Genomic DNA, 22,146 nt, shown 5'->3' with positions numbered 1-22,146 from the left:
ACTCATTCAGATTTGATGGAGAAAGCAAAAGCTTTCCAGACAAGCAAAGGTTAAGAGAATTCAGCACCACCAAACCAGCTTTACAACAAATGTTAAAGGAACTTCTCTAGGCAAGAAACACAGGAGAAGGAAAAGACCTACAAAAAATAAACCCAAAACAGTTAAGAAAATGGTAATAGTACCATACATATCAATAATTACCTTAAATGTAAATGGATTAAATGCACCAACCAAAAGACACAGACTGGCTCGGCCAGTGAAAACGTGCATGTGTGCACTTTGGCTTACCAAATCACTCTACTTAATCCCCTAAATTGTAGGTGATTATTTTATATTGTTAGGTTAATCATGTTCCTATTATGGCTTGTGATTATAATTATCTTTGAATTTTGGCTGGTTATTGATTGTGAAAACTGATAAACATCTTTTACTATTGTGATTATGTAACTGTTATTCACTCAATACCATTGTATCATGATTGGTCAACAGAAAATAATAGAATTCTGTATCACCAAAATTGCCATTTAATGGAAAAACCTGTAATCACTTTTTGAAATCCAGATGCATACCAGAATTATCTTGGAATTTTTTGAAAAATACAAATGCCCAGTTATTGCTTTTTTCCTCCAAAACTCCATATGTATTTCTAATGAACAGCCATGTCTAAAAATAACTGGACTCCATCGGGGGGAAAAAAAAGTTGCAACAACCAAAGATGAAAACTGTGGGGCATCAGAGGATTTATATTTGAGAGCACCCTTACAACTGTAATGAATGTTGTAAAGCTTCTTCAAATGTCCATGCCTTTGGCATAATGAGAGAATTAATGCAGGACAGAAAATACACGGATATACTTAATGTGAAAATACCTCTAAGAAACAGTGTGTCCTCAGGACTCACCAAGTAATTCATATTGGGGAGAATCTTTACTTTAAAAAGTATGTGGTAAATTTCTTGACCAGTTCTCCCAATGGGCCACACTTCAGAGGAACTATACTGGGAATAACTAAGTCTTCAGTTTTTTGAGATTAGTCTGAGATACTATATACTGCAGAATAATTCAAAGTCAAAATATGTTGAAACTCATTCCACAATTATCCCAGGAATAAGGACTTACTTGTGTGGAAATGGCTCATTATCTCCAGTGTGTATTTAAATATTTAAATTTTGTTAAGACTACATTACTATCTATGACTTTAAACTTGAAGTTTGAAATCTTTTGATGTTATTCATTCAATACAGGCCTTTCACAATGGTCTTGTTACACAAATCACAAGTCCATGTGCCCAACGCACAGTGAAGCTCATCAATACTAAACGTTAGAGTTTGGAATAGAGAAAGGTTTATTACAGATTCATACAAGGAGATGGGTGGCTCATGCCCTAAGAACCCCAGAGTTACCGAAAGCTTTCAGCAGGTCCCTTAAAAAGCAAAATGTGAGGGATGGGCATGGTTAGTTGTTGTAGACTTCTCAGTGTCAGATCCTTTGTTCTTGAGGTCCGGTCATGGTCAGGTAACGATGTTCCTGTACTTCTCTACCAGACGAATATTACTCTCTATTCTGAACAGAAAGGGCAAAGTCCCAAGACACAACTTTCTCTCTCCAAGGTCCCAATCCTGACCAAGAGGAGGCAGATCTCAGTTGGCAGCTCCTTCAGGGCCATGTACCCACATCCTTCCCAGCTGTCATCCCTTAGGGAGCCAGGCACCCAACCCAACTGGCCCTCAGTCTCCTCAGGCCGCCCAAAGGAGGAGACTAGGTCTCACAGACTGTGACCCATGCAGATGGCCACTGCTATTAGGTCACAGAGACAAGGATGGAGGAGAGGTTCACCGCAGCCTCAAGGCCTGGGCCAAGGCTAGTGGAGGGCCTTAGTGAGGGCTCTGGAGCCCTGCAGAGCATAATCCTCAGGCTGTTCCTTGGGCCTTCCCACTGGCCCAAGGCTGGGTAAGCTGGAGGGGCTCCAGGAGAAGGCCTGAATCTACCTCTTACCTCACTCTCCACCTGATGACTACCACTGACCCTTGACTGAATCACTTGCCCAGTGGTCCTTCATTGACAGTTACTATTGGGCAGGGCCCACTGCAGTACTGGCCAGTAACCAAGCAGGACAACTAACGGGTCACTCATTGACAGTTGCTTGCTTGTGTGTGGGGCCCTCTGAGGCACCAAGCAATGACTGAGCAAGACCTGTTGCCTGCTAACAGGGTGCAGAGTAATGAGACACAGCAGTGGCTACCTGCTAAGGGTTGTGCTCCACTTTCTGTGTTACAGTCTCATGATGGTTTCATGAAGGAATCAGATGAGGGAGCTGACTTCATTAGGTGTGGTTTGTTCACATTTGTGTTCACTGGAGAAACAAGGACACAAAATTATCAAATTCAGTATGAATTAGTCAAGGAGGGACAGAGAATAAATGTACAACTGTGATGACGCATCATGCCCATTATGTTCAGGCTGCCCTTCCATAGATCAGCAACTGTGGGTTATAGGAAAGGATGTTGTATCAATTGACCTTGAACAGAGAAGGCTGGACATTAAGGGACATGGGCTTTTCATGGGAGGAGAGTGACAGGTTACGACTGAGTATGTGGTGGAAATACTACAAGGAGAATGGCGATCACTTTCTCCTTTAATTGGCGATAGCTGTTGTATATCAATGGAAACTTAATCTTATTCTTGGAAATTGTAGAGGGCAGTTTTCTTGAGAGGAAAATTTAATCAAAAGACTCAGAGAAGTGTGTGTGTGTGTCTGTTTCATATTTAATTGCTGCCATTATGTTTAGCTACTCCTTTATTCAGAATATATCATAAGTCTCATGCATATGAGTTTTCATTTGTAAAGTAACTGGCTGATAAAATATGCTTTTACCTTAAAACTGTTACAGATAGTCAGAGTAAGCCCAGCTCTCCTGGGCTCCCTCCTCGCCCCGACCCCGGCGGTAACGCTTCGCCCAGGCCCCGCCTCCGGAAGTCCCGCCTCTTCCTTTCCGACTCTATCCCCGGGAACCGAAACGCAGTACGCAGACAGAGTACCAAACGGTGACTGACTTGTGTGAAGCCGTTGTTTCAACGTTCTAGTGTAAATATGTGCCGCACTGTCCGCCCTATTCTTACTTTAAGGTCTTGGGAGTGACTCTCGACCTTACAGCCCAGCAGCCGGCGCTCAACCTGAGTAAGCCCAGACATCGCCGTTACTCGTCGGGTATGTGTTCATTTTGGTTTAAAGGTGTGAGGCTGGCCAGTTCTCTTGACATTTCTGCCATCGTTACACGTAGACACCGCCTTTCACCACATTTTTCTGCTTAAAACCCTTTACCACCTCTGTCCTCCGCCCCATATAAAGTCCTCGTCCGCGAGGTGGATTCGCGGCCCTCAGCGTCGCCTTGGAGCCCGCGCCGGCCGCCCCGCTCCCGGAGAAGCCCCGTCCTCTCCCCGGTCCTGAGATTCTGGAGAGCCCGCCCCGCTCCTGAGACCCCGTCCGCCTCTGTCCGTCAGTCTCAGGCACCTCCTTCTGCCCCGCAGGCCTTTTCCGTTCCGTCAGCCCGTTCCCTCACTCCGCACAGGGGCAGGTGACTCGGGCCAACCTTGTACTACCCACTCTTCTTCGGTTCCCAACTCCAGATGGTCTTTTCCCATCCGCGGGCATCTTTTTTAGTCGCCATTCCTGTATGTGGCCCAGGAGGTTCCAAAGAAGCAGAGACAGAGCGACCGAGATAGAAGTAGAACCACTGAGGAGAAAAAGGGAGAACCAAGTGGAAGATGCAAGATGGCTGAGGATGTTCCCACTAGCTGTGTATTTTACACTTGATAGTGTACATATGTCAGTGCTACTTTCTCAATTTGTTGTAGCCTCTCCTTCCACTGCTGTGTCCACAAGTCCATTCTCTAAGTCTGGGTCTCCATGTCTTCACTGTGAATAGGTTCGTCAGTACTATTTTTTCTGATGAACCTGTTTACAGAGAAGACAGAGAAGGAACTGGTTCAATGGCATCACCGACTCAATAGACATGATTATGAGCAAGTTCTGGGAGACGGTGAAGGACAGAGAAGCCTGGTGTGCTGCAGTCCATGGGGTCGCAAAGAGTCGGACACAACTGAGTGAGTGAACAACAATATATATGTGTTAATGTATCAAGCTTGTTTTCCTCTTTCTGACTTCACTCTGGATAACAGACTCTAGGTTCATCCACCTCATTTCAGCTGACTCCAGCTCCATTCTTTTTATGGCTGAGTAATATTCCATTGTATTTACGTACCACATCTTCTTTATCCATTCATCTGTTGATGGACATCTGGGTTGCTTTCATGTTCGGCTATTGTGTAGCATCTGTTTACTGCCAGGTGTGCATGCCTCAGAACAAGCTACGATTATTTTGATTTCCCCAAAGATACAGATTATTATGAACAATAGTGTTAATCCACTTCTCTTACGGCCAGTTCTGGGAACTGTGCTAGGCATAGACTCGGTACTGGCTCAAGATAAAGCACTTTATGGCATGGTTACAGTCAGGTCATCACGCAGTTAGCCTTTTCCCTCTGGCAGCAGTTACCGTATCTGTAAAACTCAGAAATGTAGGACTTCCCTTGTGACCCAGTGGTTAGGAATTTAATTTCCCTTCCAATGCATGGGACATAGGTTCCATCCCTGGTCATGAAACTGACCCCACATGCCACACGGCAACTAAACTGGCACACCAAAACGAAAGACCCCACGTGCCACACCAAAGATTCCATGTGCCACAACTGAGACCCAATGCAGTCAAATAAATAAAATATTTTTTAAAAGAACTCAGAAATATGCATCACATACTGAGTCTGTGGTTCCTTTGTCCTATTTATTAGATACTTGAGTCTTTCTCTTTTGCCTCAGGGAGGTCTGGGAGACTTCAGCTTTTCTATCAACAAGAGACAGAAAAGAAAGACAAATCTAGGGTTTCATTTACCTGTGGAATCTAAACAAAGCGCACAAATGAACTTATCTGCAAAACCAGAATAGAGGTACAGACATACAAAACAAACATGGTTATCAGGGGGTGAGGTGTGGAGGGATAAACTGGGAGACTGGGATTGACATATACATACTAGTATATATAAAGTAGATAATAGTGACCTACTGTATAACACAGTAAATTCTACTCAATACTCTCTAATGAGTTTTGGGGGAAAGAATCTAACAAAGTGTGGAATGTATATAACAGACTGAATTTGCTGTACGCCTGAAACTAACACAATGTTGTGAATCAGCTATACTCCAGGAAAAGTGTTTAGAAAAGAAAAGACATGAGGGGCCTTTCTACTTGAGGGTGGGGTGGGGATGAGTGCAGCATTATGCTGGGTTCCAGGAAGATTCAGGTCTTTTAAGGGGTCGGGATAAATTACAATCGAGGGACTCCCATACATATATATGTATTCATTCTTCCCCCAAACTCCTCTCCCATCCAGGCTGCCACATGATATTGAGCAGTTCCTGTGCTATACAGTGAGATGTTTATGTTTTGTAAATGAGTTCATTGGTGTCATTTTTTCATATTCCACATATCAATTCAGTTCAGTTGCTCAGTTGTGTCCAACTCTTTGTAACCCCATGGACTGCAGCACGACAGGCTTCCCTGTACATCACCAACTCCCAGAGCTTGCTCAAACTCATGTCCATCAAGTCGGTCAGTGATGCAATCCAACTATCTCATCCTCTGTCGTCCCCTTATCCTCCCGCCTTCAATCTTTCCCAGCATCACGGTCTTTTCCAATGAGTCAGTCCTTTGCATCAGGTGGCCAAAATAACGGAATTTCAGTTTCAGCATCAGTCCTTCCAATGAATATTCAGGACTGATTTCCTTTAGGGTGGACTGGTTGGATCTCTTTGCAGTCCAAAAGATTCTCAAGAGGCTTCTCCAACACCACAGTTTAAAAGCATCAATTCTTCAGCACTCAGCTTTTTTATAGTCCAACTCTCACATCCATACATGACTACTGGAAAAACCGTAGCTTTGACTAGATGGACCTTTATTGGCAAAGTAATGTCTCTGCTTTTTAATATGTTGTCTAGGCTGGTCATAGCATTTCTTCCAAGGAGCAAGCATCGTTTAATTTCATGGCTGCAGTCACCATCTGCAGTGATTTTGGAGCCCCCCAAAATAAAGTCTCTCACTGTTTCCTTTGTTTCCCCATCTATTTGCCATGAAGTGATGGGACCGGATGCCATGATCTTAGTTTTCTGAATGTTGAGTTTAAGCCAGTTTTTTCACTCTCACTTTCATCAAGAGGCTCTTTAGTTTTTCACTTTCGGCCATACGTGTGGTGTCATCTGCGTATCTGAGGTTATTGTTATTTCTCCCAGCATTATTGATTCCAGCTTGTGCTTCATCCAGCCCGACGTTTCACATGATGTACTCTACATATAAGTTAAAGAACTAGGGTGACAATATACAGCCTTGATGTACTCCTTTCCCTATTTGGAACCAGTGTGTTGTTCCATGTCCAGTTCTAACTGTTGCTTCCTGACCTGCATACAGGTTTCTCAAGAAGCAGGTCAGGTGGTCTTGTATTCCCATCTCTTGAAGAATTTTGCCACAGTTTGTTGTGATCCACACAGTCAAACGCTTTGGCATAGTCAGTAAAGCAGAAATAGATGTTTTTTCGGAACTCTCTTGCTTTTTCGATGATCCAGCGGATATTGGCAATTGGATCTCTGGTTCCTCTGCCTTTTCTAAAACCAGCTTGAACATCTGGAAGTTCACGGTTCACATATTGCTGAAGCCTGGCTTGGAGAATTTTGAGCATTACTTTACTAGCATGTGAGATGAGTGCAATTGTGTGGTAGTTTGAGCATTCTTTGGCATTGCCTTTCTTTGGGATTGGAACAAAAACTGACCTTTTCCAGTCCTGTGGTCACTGCTGAGTTTTCCAAATTTGCCGGCATATCGAGTGCAGCACTTTCACAGCATCACCTTTGAGGATTTGAAATAGCTCAGCTGGAATTCCATCACCTCCACTAGCTTTGTTCGTAGTGATGCTTTCTAAGGCCCACTTGACTTCACATTCCAGGATGTCTGGCTCTAGGTGAGTGATCACACCATTGTGATTATCTGGGTCGTGAAGATCTTTTTTGTACAGTTCTTCTGTGTATTCTTGCTACCTCTTCTTAATATCTTCTGCTTCTGTTAGGTCCATACCATTTCTGTCCTTTATCGAGCCTATCTTTGCATGAAATGTTCCTTTGGTATCTCTAATTTTCTTGAAGAGATCTCTAATCTTTCCCATCCTTTTGTTTTCCTCTGTTTCTTTGCACTGATCACTGAGGAAGGCTTTCTCATCTCTCCTTGCTGTTCTTTGGAACTCGGCATTCAGATGCGTGTATCTTTCCTTTTCTCCTTTGCCTTTCGCTTCTGGTTTTTTCTCAGCTATTTGTAAGGCCTCCTCAGACAACCATTTTGCCTTCTTGCATTTCTTTTTTGGGGGGATGGTCTTGATCACTGCCTCCTGTACAGTGTCATGAACCTCCATCCATAGTTCTTCAGGCACTCTGTCTATCAGATCTAATCCCCTGAATCTATCTGTCACTTCCACTGTATAATTGTAAGGGATTTTATTCCATATATAAGTGATATCTAATATTTGTCTTTCACTGAGTTAGTCATTTAGTATGATAATCTCCAGGCCCATTCATTTCTATCATTTAATTGTATTTTCCCAACAATGTTGACTATTTCTTGGATAATTCAGTTCAGTTTGTGTTTACTATTTCATATGTGCTAAATCCTCAGTAGATCTACTCTTGAAATTTTATGAGGACTTTCCCCCAGGTGTCTGGGCCACACTGTTTTACAGTTTAACACCCAGTTGATCCACATCTATGTGGTACTGTCTGCATGCCCAACATGAAGGACAATTCATGTACAGCTTTCATTCTCAGGTCACAGAAAACAACTGACCCTTTTTTTTTACTTTATTAATCAAGAAAAATTTATTCTCACCAGTTTAGTTCTTCAGCAGGGCTCAGCTGGCAAAAGACGAGATGACTGGATAATTTAGTTACATAAGTATGAGATTTTCATTACTGCTTATCCTGTCTAATCATGAACATAAAGTACATGATGCTGCCCAAAGATTTTTTTTCATGATCACCAGAAAAATGGAAAAGTGAAAAAAATATATTTTTTAACATTGATGCTGCCGAGCAGGGCCCTGTGGGTCTCCTGGACAAGGAGGGCTTTTTGTCTCCCTCTTCTTATAGGCAAGACTCCAGCCTCCATAACCTTCTCTGAGTTCCAAAGTGCAGAACAGTTGCTGGTCACAGAAGGATGCTCACCCTCATTCACTCCTGTCGGACTCTTTGTGACCCCATGGACTGGAGCCCACCAGGTTCCACTCTCCAAGAATTTCCCAGAAAAGAATATAGGAGTGGGTTGCCATTTCCTCCTCCAGGGGATCTAGCTGACCCAGGGATCGAACCCAAGTGTCCCACACGGCAAGCAGATCCTTTAGCACCACACCACGTCCAGGCAAAGGAGGAGCAGCCACAAAACCACCTGAGGCGAGATTGAGGGACCAGAGGGGCTCATCGAGGTCGGAGACCAGACCTCCTAAGGCCCTGCACACACCCTAACCTTTGGCAACCCCATCCTTTGCAACTTTGTAGAAGAAAGAATACAAGACTGTTACTTCCTTGATGCTTATCATATACACCTGCCTGACTGTATAACTTGTCTCCACTCATCAGGGAGTGGGGCACAGACCTTGAGGAAGGCTAGCCTACTGTGTTCCCTCCTTGTCTCTCCTCCACATGTCTCTGTATTTGTATTTCAAGTATTTCAGTTTGGCGTTGGTGGACAGAGAGCCAAGAGTTTGGTGCCAGTTTAACCTCTGGGTTCTTGTTCAGTTTAACAGCAACCCAGACCTCTGACTTGGTGATTCAGAGGAACATCTTTCAACACGTACTGATGTCTCTACAATGTGACAGGACCAGACACAACACAGCCTCAAAGGAACAGGCAGGGCCCTTCACCAGTGTTCTAAGGTACATACACCAAGATTCTCGGGCCTTTGTTGTTGTTTTTATTATTATGATTTAATATTCCTAAGGTTCCATTTTCAATTACAGTATGTATATTTATCATTTTTGAGTTTTGCTTGGTGTTATAGTTTATGGTGATAGTTAAAGCTTACTTCAGACCCTGTAATTATGGGAAAGAGCAAAGATTAAAAAATTCTCCCACTTCACTTCCAGGAAACAGCTTACTCCCAAGACCCATCATCCCACATTATCACTAATTTAAGACCCCCTACTTGGCCCCTGTTTACCTGGGAAAGAAACAGACACCGACACTCCACAAATTCCCAGTCTTTGCCCTGTAAGTGACGTAAGTTCCCTGTAAGTGCCCTGTAAGTGATGTAAGCCCTGTACGTTCAATCGGTCAGTAGTGTCCCACTCTTTACAAGCCCACGGACTGTAGCACGCAGGTCTTTCCTGTCCTTCACACACACACACGTACACACATCTTCCCTGTCCTTCACACACACACATACCAAGCACCCCCACCCCCGAGCGAAGTTGTCTCCGCACAGCGTCCATCTCCGTCTCAGGCTCACACCTGAGCCTCGCAGTCTCCTTTCCTCTGTACCTGGTGTCAAAGGCCATACATTCTCGCGTCCCGTCCCACCACCCCTAGCATTTCAGACGTCTCGGTGAGAGGCGAAGGGGCGCCTCCCTTTCCGTTTGCAGTTGTTCTGAAACCGGTTCCTGCCTTTGGTCCATTGGAGACGCTGCGTTTCGTACCTCGTTCCTGGTTAAAACGCGTTCCTGACCCCACTGACCCCGCCATCCTTCGCGCACAACAGAAAATCCTCTTCCACCAGGTGGTTTATTCGCTCGGTGTTCCTCAGCCTTGCCCTCTCGGCCCCTGGAGGCCGCGGCCTCTCCCCGGTCTCGGGGTTCCGGAGAGCCCCGACCCCCACCCCACCCCCACGCTCCCGAGACCCCCTCCCTCCCGGCCCCTCTGTCCTGCGTCTCCTCAGGTCGCTCCTCCTGCCCCGCAGGCCTCCCCTCCCTGTCAGCCCGCCCCCTCACCCGCACAGGGGCAGGTGACCTGGGCCAACCTTGTACCACCCACTCTTCTTCGGTTCCCAGTTCCAGATGGTCTCTGCCCGTCCGGGGGCATCTTTTTCAGTCGCTATTCCTTTAAATATGTGGGCCAGGAGGTTCCGGACAAGCAGAGACAGGGCGTCTGAGATAGAAATAGAACAACTGAGGAGGGAAAAAAAGGAAGAACCAATAAATGGCAACCCACTCCAGTATTCCTGCCTGGAGAATCCCATGGACAGAGGAGCCTGGCAGGCTACAGTCCATGGGGTCGCAAGAGTCGGACACGACTTGGCGACTTCACTACTACTGCTGATGGGAAGGTGCAGGATGGCTGAGGATGTTGCAAAGAGACTGTAACATAAAAACATTTACCCTCGAAAATCTTGCAGTGTAGTCAAATAAACAATTAGTTAAAACAGTATTTGCAAGGATTGGAGAGCAACACAGGGAGAGGGGCCCTAGGCGCACAGCAGGAAGGGCGATGACAATCGTGAGACACTTCACCCTCAGAGTGAGGCAGTGGGGATAAAATATTTGAAAACTTGCCCTTCGGAGCAACGTGGTACTGGGAGGTGGTTGGCGGGGCGGGACTTGTGATTGGAGGAACAGAGAACAGGAAAGGAGCATAGCCACCAGGGGGCGATAGAGAATGGGACAAAGGGAGCCGCAAAGGGAGGGAAGACGTGTGACCTGGATGGCAGACAGGGATCAGGGATGCTGAACGAGGAGGCAGAACTACCCAGAGAGTGAGCGTAATTAGAAAGGTGGTCGGGGAAGAGTCGTGAGAGGGGAAACAAGTGGCAGAGCAGCGATAAATGGGGAGAACGATAATGTAAAGGGAAGGTTCTGCAGATCTGATCGTAGAGCATGCTAAGTCTTTAATCAGAGTGTGTTACTAAATACCTGAATTGCGGAGAGAATATCATTTAAGTGTTCTCACCACACACACAAAATGGAAATTGTGTGATGATGGAAGTGTACATGCCTTGATTCTGATCATTATTACACAGTATATGCATCTGTCAAATAAACACATTGTAAGTGTCATATGTACACGGTTTTTATCCCTCAATTATACCTCAATAAATCGGGAAAGGAAATAGAAAGTGAGGCTGTGCTGGACTTGCCTCCTCTGGGTAGTTTTCAAACCAGGCTTCGCATTAGGTCACTGAGCCATGTTGCATATATGCTTTGTGCCTGTTGACCAGAGATTCCCCTTCAGATAGTTTGTGTTGGGCCAAAGCTCCAGGAGTTGGTGAGGGACAGGGAAGCCTGGCGTTCTGCAGTCCATGAGGTCACAATGAGTTGGACATGACCGACGGACTAACTGAAAGCTCCATTATATGTAAGGTGATTCCTGTCTGGATCCCTCACTGAGCGTGGTGACTGTGAGTCCTCCACTTTCTGAGGGCTGAGATCCGGGCTCTGCGTGGGGATGGACCAGGGCCTGGTCTGTGACCTGAAGGGGATTGTCTGATCAGCTGAGGTGCCCACAGCTGCTGTGTACATGAGGCCTCACCAGGAGGGGAGTGTGATTCGAGGGAAAGTGTCAGAAAACTCACTGTTGGTCTCTGTGTAGGAGTTGACTGTCCTAAGCCCCACCCGAGACAGTGGGCAGCAGAGGACTGTTTCACATGGTGAGGTCTTCCCTTTGTGGGTGGTTGTGGCAAAGAAAGTGGGGATGTTGGTTCTAAGCATTAATCTTCATGTTTTCCACTTTCAGGATAGACCTGTTATCCTAACATCATTCCTCATTGTTTTATATTTTTTCCTTGCAGAGCTTGTGTTATGAAAGGTAATAATATTATGTCCAGTAATTAGGCCACCTAAAGGAACACTGTTATGTTTAGTAACATAGAGTGTTAGCATAAGCTTTCGATATACCAGAGTCAATATATTCCAATATTTTCTTTTTTGTTCACATTCTTAACTAATGGGATCTTATCCTTAAAATACTCAGACTTCAACAAACACCTTCTGCCAGCCTTATTTACCCATGAAAACTCTGCTCACCCAGCCAGGATCTTCAGTCTGAAATCCTGATCTCCTTAGTGTATGGTATTGTGGATATGATTCCTTAAGTCTGCATGTGTGTGCACAGCATAAATTCACCCACCTTTAGTTGGCCTTTTCCTGTTTTTGTTCTGGTTTCTGCTAAGAAAATACTTAAATATTTTTAAGTATCACCTAAATACTACCACCTAAACACTATCACACTAAATACAATCACCTAAAATATTATGTATGTTTTTATTAAATATATGGATGGAAATGGAAGTTATGGAATATTCCGTATGACACATGACATAGTAATAGAAGTGAACCTGTTCTCTCCCTTCAGTAGCTTAATCTCCTCATTTTTAAAATCTTCTGTTTCAGTACTTTAGTTAATACTGTATCACATGTTAACTTACTTTTTTTTAAACATAGTGTTTCTTTATATCCTCAGAATTGAATTAGAAGTTTTAAGCCTCAAATTTTTTCTTTAAATCACTAGGATAATAAATTTTCAGGAGTTTTAGCAGTAATACTACATGCCAAAATACAGAACTATATCAAAATTTTAGTCTATGAGAGTAGTTTATACTCTATGGAAAGTTGAATAAAATTTGTATCCTACTGTTGTGTGAAAATTGTATACATCTTAATTATGTTGAATTATTTTATAGATCTCTTCAGATTTTGTGTCCTTCTACTTCTCTGTCTATTCATTCTATTAATTTTTGAGAGTTTGATATTGAAACTCCAACTAAAAATCTTAATTTATCTATTTGAAAAACAATTATAATATATAGTGGAACTATATGTAACCATGGCTTTCCTGGTAGATCAGCTGGTAAAGAATCCACCTGCAGTGCAGGAGACTCCGGTTCAATTCCCAGGTTGGGAAGATCCCCTAGAAAAGGGATAGACTACCCATACCAGTATTCTTGGGCTTCCGTGGTGGCTCAGATGGTAAAGAATCCACCTGCAATGTGGGAAACTTGGGCTCAATCCCTGGGTTGGGAAGATCCTCTGGAGGAGGGCATGGTAACCCACTCCAATATTCTAGCCTGGAGAATCCCTGTGGACAGAGGAGCCTGGCAGGCTGCAGTTCATGGGGTTGCAAAGAGTCGGACACCTTGTTCTGTATTTTCCAAGTCTCTTGTAAATGTGTTATCATACTTTCATAATTTAAAAAAGAAAAAAATTTTTAAACAGTTTTAAACTTTCATTTTAGGGCCTTCCCTGGTGGTATGGTGGTTAAGAATCTGCCATGCAGTGTAGGGGTCATAGGTTCCATCCCGGATCCCACACACTGTGGGGCAACTACTGAGCCTGAGAGCCAGAACTAAGACCCAGTGCAGAACAAAAATAAAGAAATATTAAATAAAATAAAATCTTTCCATTCCACACCCATAGTATAACTCTCATAGATAAAAATTGGACAGTAGTATGCTTCCTGGTAAGCCAGTTCTTCTTTTCTCTTAAGGTCAGTTTTGAGTTGCCCTTTCATTCACACAGATATGCAGTCATCAGCTGTGCTCCCACACAACACATGAATATTCCCTGCATGCCAGTCAGACCCCTTCTCAGTCCTGACCTTGCCTCACATGGGATCTTGATGAGAATTGGAACACTTTTTCCTAGCACATTTCAGTTGTTCTCTGGAAATTCCCAATTTTCACAGCACTTCACCCATCTTTCCATCTTCCACATGTTATAATTCACTAAAAAAAAAAATAACCTCGCTTCATTTATTGAACAAGTTTTTCATGACAAGACCCAAAGAACTGCAACCATGATGACTCAGAATCCATTTCTAGGGGGCATATCTGAATATTAATAACATGATTACTTGACACAGTTCACTTCTTACTGCATCTTTCTTAGAAAATTTTGTTCTAAATTCCTGATTTTTTTGGTATCATTTTGCAATATATACAGTTTGGATGGGTGATCATGGTTAAGAATATGTTTTCTCAGACTGTAGGTTCAGGCTCAAGCCCTTTTTGCCTCACTTAGTTTGTCAGTTGAGGTCCTGCACAGTAACCCTATTTCCCTGCATTGAAAATTTGTGATATTTTTCCTCAAACCTTCTAAGAGAATTTAAGATTGTCAGATGGCTTAGACTAGTGCCTGTTTTATATTAAAGGCTCAAAAGTTACTTTTGCATAAAAGATACATTAATATTCTATAATATTTATTATGACATCCTTTGCATTATATCTTGAATGCTTTCCTGTTGTACTTTATTCTCAACAACATAGTCTCTTGTTGTGGTCCTTTAATGGACCGGAACTTGGGGGTACAGAGTCGACCGATAAGAAAGTGAAAGAAGGAAGAAAAGAGGGTGATATTCCCTGGTTTACACAGTATGCCAATATAACTCTAGGACAAAGAGCTAGCACCGTCTACGTAGGCTCAGGGCGCCCTCTCGAAGAGGTCTTGAAAGCCCAGGCAAGTAAGTAGACATGGTGGACACCTGTGCTCTGTGGCAGCAGCCTGAAACGGAGAGGGGGAGAGAGCGAGAGCGAGAGAGAGAGAGAGAGAGAAAATGAGGAAAGACACGGGGACCAGTGCTCTGATGGAACAAAGGCATTTATTTAACATATTGTGGGCATATATATACTCTCCTACAAGAGAGCCCTTTTTAGCAGAGACAGGGATCAAAAATCTAACAAGTCATCTAGAAAGCAAGAGGCTAGAATCATTTTCAAGAGAGGGGGTTGTAAAAGTTACTTTACATATCAGAAAGGAGGAGAGTTGTAAATGGCTGCTGTTCACCGTATGGAATTTCCATACAAATGAGATACACGAATTTTTATTATCCCTGAAAGCTGGCTTGCCAGCTCTCTGGCACCTGTATTCAGGTGCTGTTAAGGAACATAGAATTCATACAAGACTGAAAACAGCACACAGGAAGCCTCCTGTTAAGTCTATCTTGACAGTCTCTGACCTTTTTAATAAAGTTACAAACTGCTCACACTTTATTACATGTGATTTGGAGCCAATGAGCTGGATAGTTAAGGGCACTGCATAGGTAGTAAATTGTTCTATTTATTCAGTTTTACTTTCACTGCAGAGTATTTCATTTATAAATATTTAAGTATGATTCACATATGGTGGTCTTTCCAAATATTTTACACTTCTTCATGGGTTTATTGTTTTTTAGAAAAAAAACTTTTTATTAGCAAACTCTTCACCTTATACTGTATTGAATTTGCTCAAATTCATGTCCATTGAGTCGGTGATGCTATCTAACCATGTCATCCTCTGTCGCCCCCTTCTCTTGCTCTCAATCTTTCCCAGCATCAGGGTCTTTTCCAGTGAGTTGGGTCTTGCATCAGGTGGCCAAAGTATTGGAGCTTCAGCATCAGTCCTTCCAATGAATATTCAGGATTGATTTCCTTTAGGATTGACTGGTTTTATGTGTATGTATAATTGATTCAATTAATTGTACACCTGAAACTAACAGAACATTGTGAATCAACTGTACTCCGATGAAATTTTTTTTTAAAAAAGCAAAGACATGGTAGTGCAGGGGAACTTTTGTACTTGGGGGTGGGGTGGGGATGGGTGTAGGGTACTGCTGGTCCTGAGAGGATTCAGGTCTTCTAAGGGGTTGGGGTAAATGACAGTATCAAGGGACTCAGCCATATACATATATATGTATATGTACATATACATATATATGTATATGTATATGTATATGTATATATCCATTCTCCCCCAAACTCCTGTCCCATCCAGGCTGCCACATGACATAGAGTAGAGTTCCCTGTGTTATACAGTATGACGTTTCTGTTTTGTAAATGAGTTCAGTGGTATCATTTTTTCAGATTCCAAATATAAGTGATACCTAATATTTGTCTTTCTCTGACTTATTCACTTATGATAATCTGCAGGCCCATTCATTTTTGTCTTAAATTTTATTTTCCCAACAGTGTTCAGTATTCCTTGGATAATTCAGTTCAGTTTGTTTACTAGTTTAGATGTGCTAAATCCTCAGTAGATCTACTCTTGAAATTTCCTGAAGACTTTCCCCCAGGTGTCTGGGCCAAACCATTTTAAGGTAATACCTAGTTGATCCACATCTGTGTATACTGTCTGCATGCCCAACATGAAGGACAATTCACATACAGCTTTCTTTCTGAGGTCACAGAAAACAACTGACCCTTTTTTTACTTTGTTAATCAAGAAAAGTTTATTCTCACCAGCTTAATTCTTCAGCAGGGCTCAGGTGCTAAAGGAGATGAGTAATTAGTCTATTTACATCAGTAAGATATTTCATTACTGCCTAATCATGAACATAATAACCATGATGCTGTGCAAAGATTTTTTTTCACGATCACCAGAGAGATGGCAAAATGGAAAACATTTTTCTTAGTATTGATGTTGCGGAGCAGGGTGCTATGGGGCTCCAGGGCACAGAGGCCTTTTGTTTTTCATTTCTTACAGGCAAGACTACAGCTTCCATGACCTTCGGTGACTTCCAAGGGCAGAAACATTGCTAATTAAAGAAGGATGCTCCTGCTTGGTCAGTCCTGTCCAACTCTTTTGTGAACCAATGGACTATAGCCTGCTAGGCTCCTCTGTCCATGGAATTTCCCAGACAAGAATACTGGAGTGGGTTGCCATTTCCTCCTCCAGGGGATCTCCCCGACATAGGGAGTCTCCTGCATGGAGATTCTTTACTGCTGCATCACCTCCAGTCAAAGGAGGAGCAGCCAGGAAACCACCTAAGGCAAGATTAAGGGATTGACTGCACACACCCTAGTCTTGTCACCAACTCCATCCTTTTGCAACTTTGTAGAAGAAAAGTACAATACTGCCTTGGTCCTTATCATATATCCCCAGCCTGAGAATATAACCTCTCCCTGCTCACCAAGGAGAGGGCCTGATGTGTTCCCTCTTAGCCTGGCAAATAATGTAAAGCCACTTTTTCTCTTCCATAACTCTATATTTGTATTTCAAGTATTTTGGTTTGGCATCGATGCACAGAGAGCCAAGAATTTGGCATGAATATAACCTCTGGGTTCTTACTCAATTTAACAGCAACCCAGACCTCTGACTTGATTCAAAGGAACATCTTTCAACACGTACTGATGTCTCTAGGATGTGACGGGACCAGACTGACACAGCTCTACAGGAACAGGCAGGACCCTTCACCAATGTTCTAAGGTACATACACCGAGGTTCTCAGGCATTCATTGTTTTTATTATTATTGGTCTAATATTCCTAATGTTCCATTTTTGAGAAGTGTGTTTATCATTTTTTACTTTTGCTTGGTGTAATAGTTTATGATGACAAAATTGAAGCTTACTTCAGACCCTGTAATTATGGAAAATAGCAAAGGTTAAAGAATTCTCCCACTTCACTTCCAGGAAAAGGCTTACTGCCAAGAGCCACCTTTCCCCATTAACACTGCCTTAAGACTCATACTAGGCCCTTTGTTTACCTGGGGAAAACACAGACACTCTAGTTTCCCAGTCTTTGCCCTAGCAATGATTTATTGTTGTTGTTTAGTCACTAAGTCGTGTCTGACTCTTTGCAACCCTGTGGACTGCAGCAGGCCAGGCTTCCCTGTCCTTCACTATCTCCTGAAGTTTGCTCAGATTCATGTGCATTGAGTTGGTTATGCTATCTAACCATGTCATCCTCTGCTGCTCCCTTCTCCTCCTGCCCTCAATCTATCCCAGCATCAAGGTCTTTTCCAATCAGTCTGATATTTGCATCAGGTGGCCAAAGTATTGGAGCTTCAGCATCTAGTCCTTCCAATGAATATTCAGGATTGATTTACTTAAGGATGGACTAAGTTGATCTCCTTGCTATCCAAGGGACTCAAGACTCTCCAGCACCACAATCCAAAAGTATCAATTTTTCTATGCTCAGCCATCTTTATGGACCAAGTCTCACATCCCTACTGGCTACTGGAAAAATTATAGTTTTGACAATAGGGACCCTTGTTGGCAAAGTGATGCCTTTGCTCTAAAATACACTGATAACTTATCATACCTTTCAAGGAGCAGGCTGTCTTAACTTCCAGCTGCAGTCACCTTTAGCAAGACCATTGCCATGGAAAAGAAATGCAAAAAAGCAAAATGGCTGTCCGAGGAGGCCTTACAGATAGCTGGGAAAAGAAGAGAAGCGAAAAGCAAAGGAGAAAAGGAAAGATATTCCCATCTGAATGCAGAGTTCCAAAGAATAGCAAGGAGAGATAAGAAAGCCTTCCTCAGCGATCAGTGCAAAGAAATAGAGGAAAACAACAGATTGGGAAAGACTAGAGATCTCTTCAAGAAAATTAGAGATACCAAAGGAACATTTCATGCAAAGATAGGCTCGATAAAGGACAGAAATGGTATGGACCTAACAGAAGCAGGAGATATTAAGAAGAGGTGGCAAGAATACACAGAAGAACTGTACAATAAAGATCTTCACGACCCAGATAATCACGATGGTGTGATCACTCACCTAGAGCCAGACATCCTGGAATGTGAAGTCAAGTGGGCCTTAGAAAGCATCACTATGAACAAAGCTAGTAGAGGTGATGGAATTCCAGCTGAGCTATTTCAAATCCTCAAAGGTGATGCTGTGAAAGTGCTGCACTCGATATGCCGGCAAATTTGGAAAACTCAGCAGTGGCCACAGGACTGGAAAAGGTCAGTTTTTGTTCCAATCCCAAAGAAAGGCAATGCCAAAGAATGCTCAAACTACCGCACAATTGTACTCATCTCACACGCTAGTAAAGTAATGCTCAAAATTCTCCAAGCCAGGCTTCAGCAATATGTGAACCGTGAACTTCCAGATGTTCAAGCTGGTTTTAGAAAAGGCAGAGGAACCAGAGATCCAATTGCCAATATCCACTGGATCATCAAAAAAGCAAGAGAGTTCCAGAAAAACATCTATTTCTGCTTTATTGACTATGCCAAAGCCTTTGACTGTGTGGATCACAATAAACTGTGGAAAATTCTGAAAGAGATGGGAATACCAGACCATCTGACCTGTCTCTTGAGAAACCTGTATGCAGGTCAGGAAGCAACAGTTAGAACTGGACATGGAACAACAGACTGGTTCCAAATAGGAAAAAGAGTACATCAAGGCTGTATATTGTCACCTTGCTTATTTAACTTCTATGCAGAGTACATCATGAGAAACGCTGGGCTGGAAGAAACACAAGCTGGAATCAAGATTGCCGGGAGAAATATCAATAACCTCAGATATGGAGATGACACCACCCTTATGGCAGAAAGTGAAGAAGAACTAAAGAGCCTCTTGATGAAAGTGAAAGAGGAGAGTGAAAAAGTTGGCTTAAAGCTCAACGTTCAGAAAACTAAGATCATGGCATCTGGTCCCATCACTTCATGGGAAATAGATGGGGAAACAGTGGAAACAGTGTCAGACTTTATTTTGGGGGGCTCCAAAATCACTGCTGATGGTGACTGCAGCCATGAAATTAAAAGACGCTTACTCCTTGGAAGGAAGGTTATAGCCAACCTAGACAGCATATTTAAAAGCAGAGACATTACTTTGCCAACAAAAGTCCGTCTAGTCAAGGCTATGGTCTTTCCAGTGGTCATGTATGGATGTGAGAGTTGGACGGTGAAGAAAGCTGAGCGCCGAAGAATTGATGCTTTTGAACTGTGGTGTTGGAGAAGACTCTTGAGAGTCCCTTGGACTGCAAGATCCAACCAGTCCATCCTAAAGGAGATCAATCCTGGGTGTTCATTGGAAGGACTGATGTTGAAGCTGAAACTCCAATACTTTGGCCACCTCATGCAAAGAGTTGACTCATTGGAAAAGACCCTAATGCTGGGTAGGATTGGGGGCAGGAGAAGGGGACGACAGAGGATGAGATGGTTGGATGGCATCACCGACTCGATGGACATGGGTTTGGGTAGACTCTGGGAGTTGGTAGTGGACAGAGAGCCCTGGCGTGCTGCAATTCGTGGGGTCGCATAGAGTCGGACACGAAGGAGCGACTGAACTGAACTGAACTGAGGCCCCGCCCGCCGCGCCCCGCCCCGAGGCCCCGCCCGCCGCGCCCCGCCCCGAGGCCCCGCCCGCCGCGCCCCGCCCCGAGGCCCCGCCCGCCCCGAGGCCCCGCCCGCCGCGCCCCTCCCTGAGGCCCCGCCACGCCCTCCCAAAGTCTCCACGCAGGATTGGCTTCGCTTCAAGGCCCGCCCCCTGACGCCCTGGGTCCGCTCCGGCCGCGCCCCCAGGCCGTTAGGCCTTTTCACTGAGTGTGCGCCTGGCGTCACGCGCACCGGAAGCGGAGAGCGGCGAGTGGACGTCTCATGGCAGAGTGAGTTTGTCTTTCTAGTCAGACTTGCGCCTTGCAGTCGCTTTTCCTCAGTACCCCAGGCCTGACGGCTGCTACTGAGTCTGTATCCGCGTGCCCGCCCAACCACTCGCAGCAAATTCAAACGTCTCCGTGAGCGGAGTAGGGGCGCCTCCCATTTTGTTTTAAAGTCGCCATGAAGCCGAGTCCCGCTTTCGGACCGTTGAGACGCTCCGTTTCTCACCTCTTTGCTGCTTAAAACCATTTACTCACCTCACTGACCCCTCTGCCTTTGCTGCAGCGTATAAAACTCTTCGGCGAGGCGGTTTATTCGCTCCGCGCTCCGCAGCCTCGCCCCCTCGGCCTCTGGAGGCCGCGCCCTCTCCCCGGTGCTGGGATTCTGGAGAGCCCGGCCCTGGAGAGCCCGCCCCGCTCCCGAGACCCTCTCCCCCGAGCCCCTGTCCCCACGTCTCCTCAGGCGGGTCCTACTGCCCTTCAGGCCTTGCCTTCCTAGTGACCGTTCCGCTGACACCGTGTGGGGTAGGTGACCCGAACCAGCAACGTGACACCCATGGTTCTTCCGTCCCAAATTCCACCTGCTGGAATGTGGCTCTTGTGGAAGCGGGCCTCCTTACTCAGTCTCCTACCCTGTAGTTAGTGGGTGAGGTGTGGTCATGAGAAACGGAGACAGCGACTCCGAGAGAAATAGAAAATGGAGAAAAGCATGAGGGAGATGCGATGACAGTGAAGAGGATTGTGAGGAACTTGGAAGAGAGCGACATGAAAGAGAATACCCCTTCGGGAGCGGGTGGGGAAAGGAGAGAAGTTTAGAAAAAACGGGATCTCCGGAGAATTATAGGTGAGGAAAAATGGGAGGTGTTGTTCAGTCCGAGTCTTTGCAACCCCTGTATCTTCCAGAGTTTTCTCAAATCCATGTCCGTTGCGTCCAGGGATGGTATCTCACCATCTCATCCTCTGCCGCCCTCTTCTATAGCCTTCAGGGGAGAGGGGCTGTAAATCAGGGGTCCCAAAGAGGGCGACAGTGGAGAGGCCGTTCACACAGAGAGCCCGCAAAGGGGATACAAGTGTTGGGACCTTGACCTACAGACAATATCCTGCTGGGAGAGAGAGGGGACTCCTAGTGATTCGAGGAGCTGAGAAAGGAAGCTGAGAGGAAGCATAGCCTCTTGGGGGTGCCAGAGAGTTGCGAGGAAGGGAGGGCAGAGATGGAGGAAGAAAAGCAGAAATACGGCGATTGAGGATCACCAGGGAGGTTGGAGAGAAACCATCTTTATGGGGAACAGATGGCAGAGAGAGGCCGGACGGGAGGCAGGAAAGAAGTAGAGAGGAGGACAGGCACAGCAGGAGAGCAGAGGGGAATAGGAAGGGCGACAGAGAAAGAAGTAGGGAAACAGATAAACCAAATGAAGTGGAAACAACTAGTGGGCGGGGCGGGGCGGGGCGGGGCGGGGGCTAGATCCAGACGAGTGCTGAATTGGTTGGGTAAGAATTATTAAGTCGTGATACATTGATTTTTGGCTTTAAAATCTAGTAATTTTAAAACTTGTTTCCTTAAATTAGATGAGAATGAGAATTGCAAAACTTCCGTCTATAAGGCGTGTGCATTTTGTAATTATTTGTATTAAAAGAGCATGCATGTGTAGAGCCTGTTGAGGTGGGGGCTGTGGTAGTGACTTGATTCTCTCAGGTGTGGGTCACCCTCTTCCCCGTTCCTGGTGTAGAGGTTATGTGAGAGAAGTGGGGCAAGAACTGACTGACTCTTACTACATGATGCCTTT

General features: G+C 44.5%; 1 protein-coding gene and 1 long non-coding RNA gene across 21 annotated transcripts in view; one reads left to right on the top strand and one right to left on the bottom strand.

The window, feature by feature from the left end:
• Nucleotides 1-1,322: 1,322 nt before the first annotated feature.
• On the bottom strand, nt 1,323-3,732 carry LOC145515190 (uncharacterized). Of its 2 annotated transcripts, none has more exons than XR_014060734.1 (3): nt 3,589-3,732; nt 2,241-2,351; nt 1,323-1,617 (listed from the first exon to the last, which is right to left on the bottom strand). It is a non-coding gene; the product is annotated as an uncharacterized LOC145515190 (long non-coding RNA). The 2 variants fall into 2 exon arrangements; XR_014060733.1 differs by lacking the exon at nt 3,589-3,732 and adding an exon at nt 2,874-3,444.
• Nucleotides 2,597-22,146, top strand: part of LOC145515096 (uncharacterized) — a 43,757-nt gene continuing 24,207 nt past the window's right edge. For 8 of the 19 annotated variants that reach the window (XM_081514649.1, XM_081514628.1, XM_081514646.1 and 5 more), the window contains exon 1: nt 20,328-20,371. The gene's annotated coding sequence lies outside the window, so the exon portion shown is untranslated. Of the gene's footprint in view, nt 3,207-3,924; nt 4,103-8,882; nt 9,021-11,444; nt 11,723-16,526; nt 16,606-17,123; nt 17,250-20,327; nt 20,372-22,146 lie in introns of those variants that run through there. The other 11 variants (XM_081514637.1, XM_081514645.1, XM_081514632.1 and 8 more) reach the window with 6 other exon arrangements.

The sequence above is a fragment of the Giraffa tippelskirchi genome, chromosome 7 (genome assembly GCF_054371585.1).
Source record: "Giraffa tippelskirchi isolate mGirTip1 chromosome 7, T2T-mGirTip1v1.2.pri, whole genome shotgun sequence".
NCBI classification, from domain to species: domain Eukaryota; kingdom Metazoa; phylum Chordata; class Mammalia; order Artiodactyla; family Giraffidae; genus Giraffa; species Giraffa tippelskirchi.
Note: the sequence above shows the minus strand (reverse complement) of the source record. Positions and strands in the feature narration are given on the sequence as shown.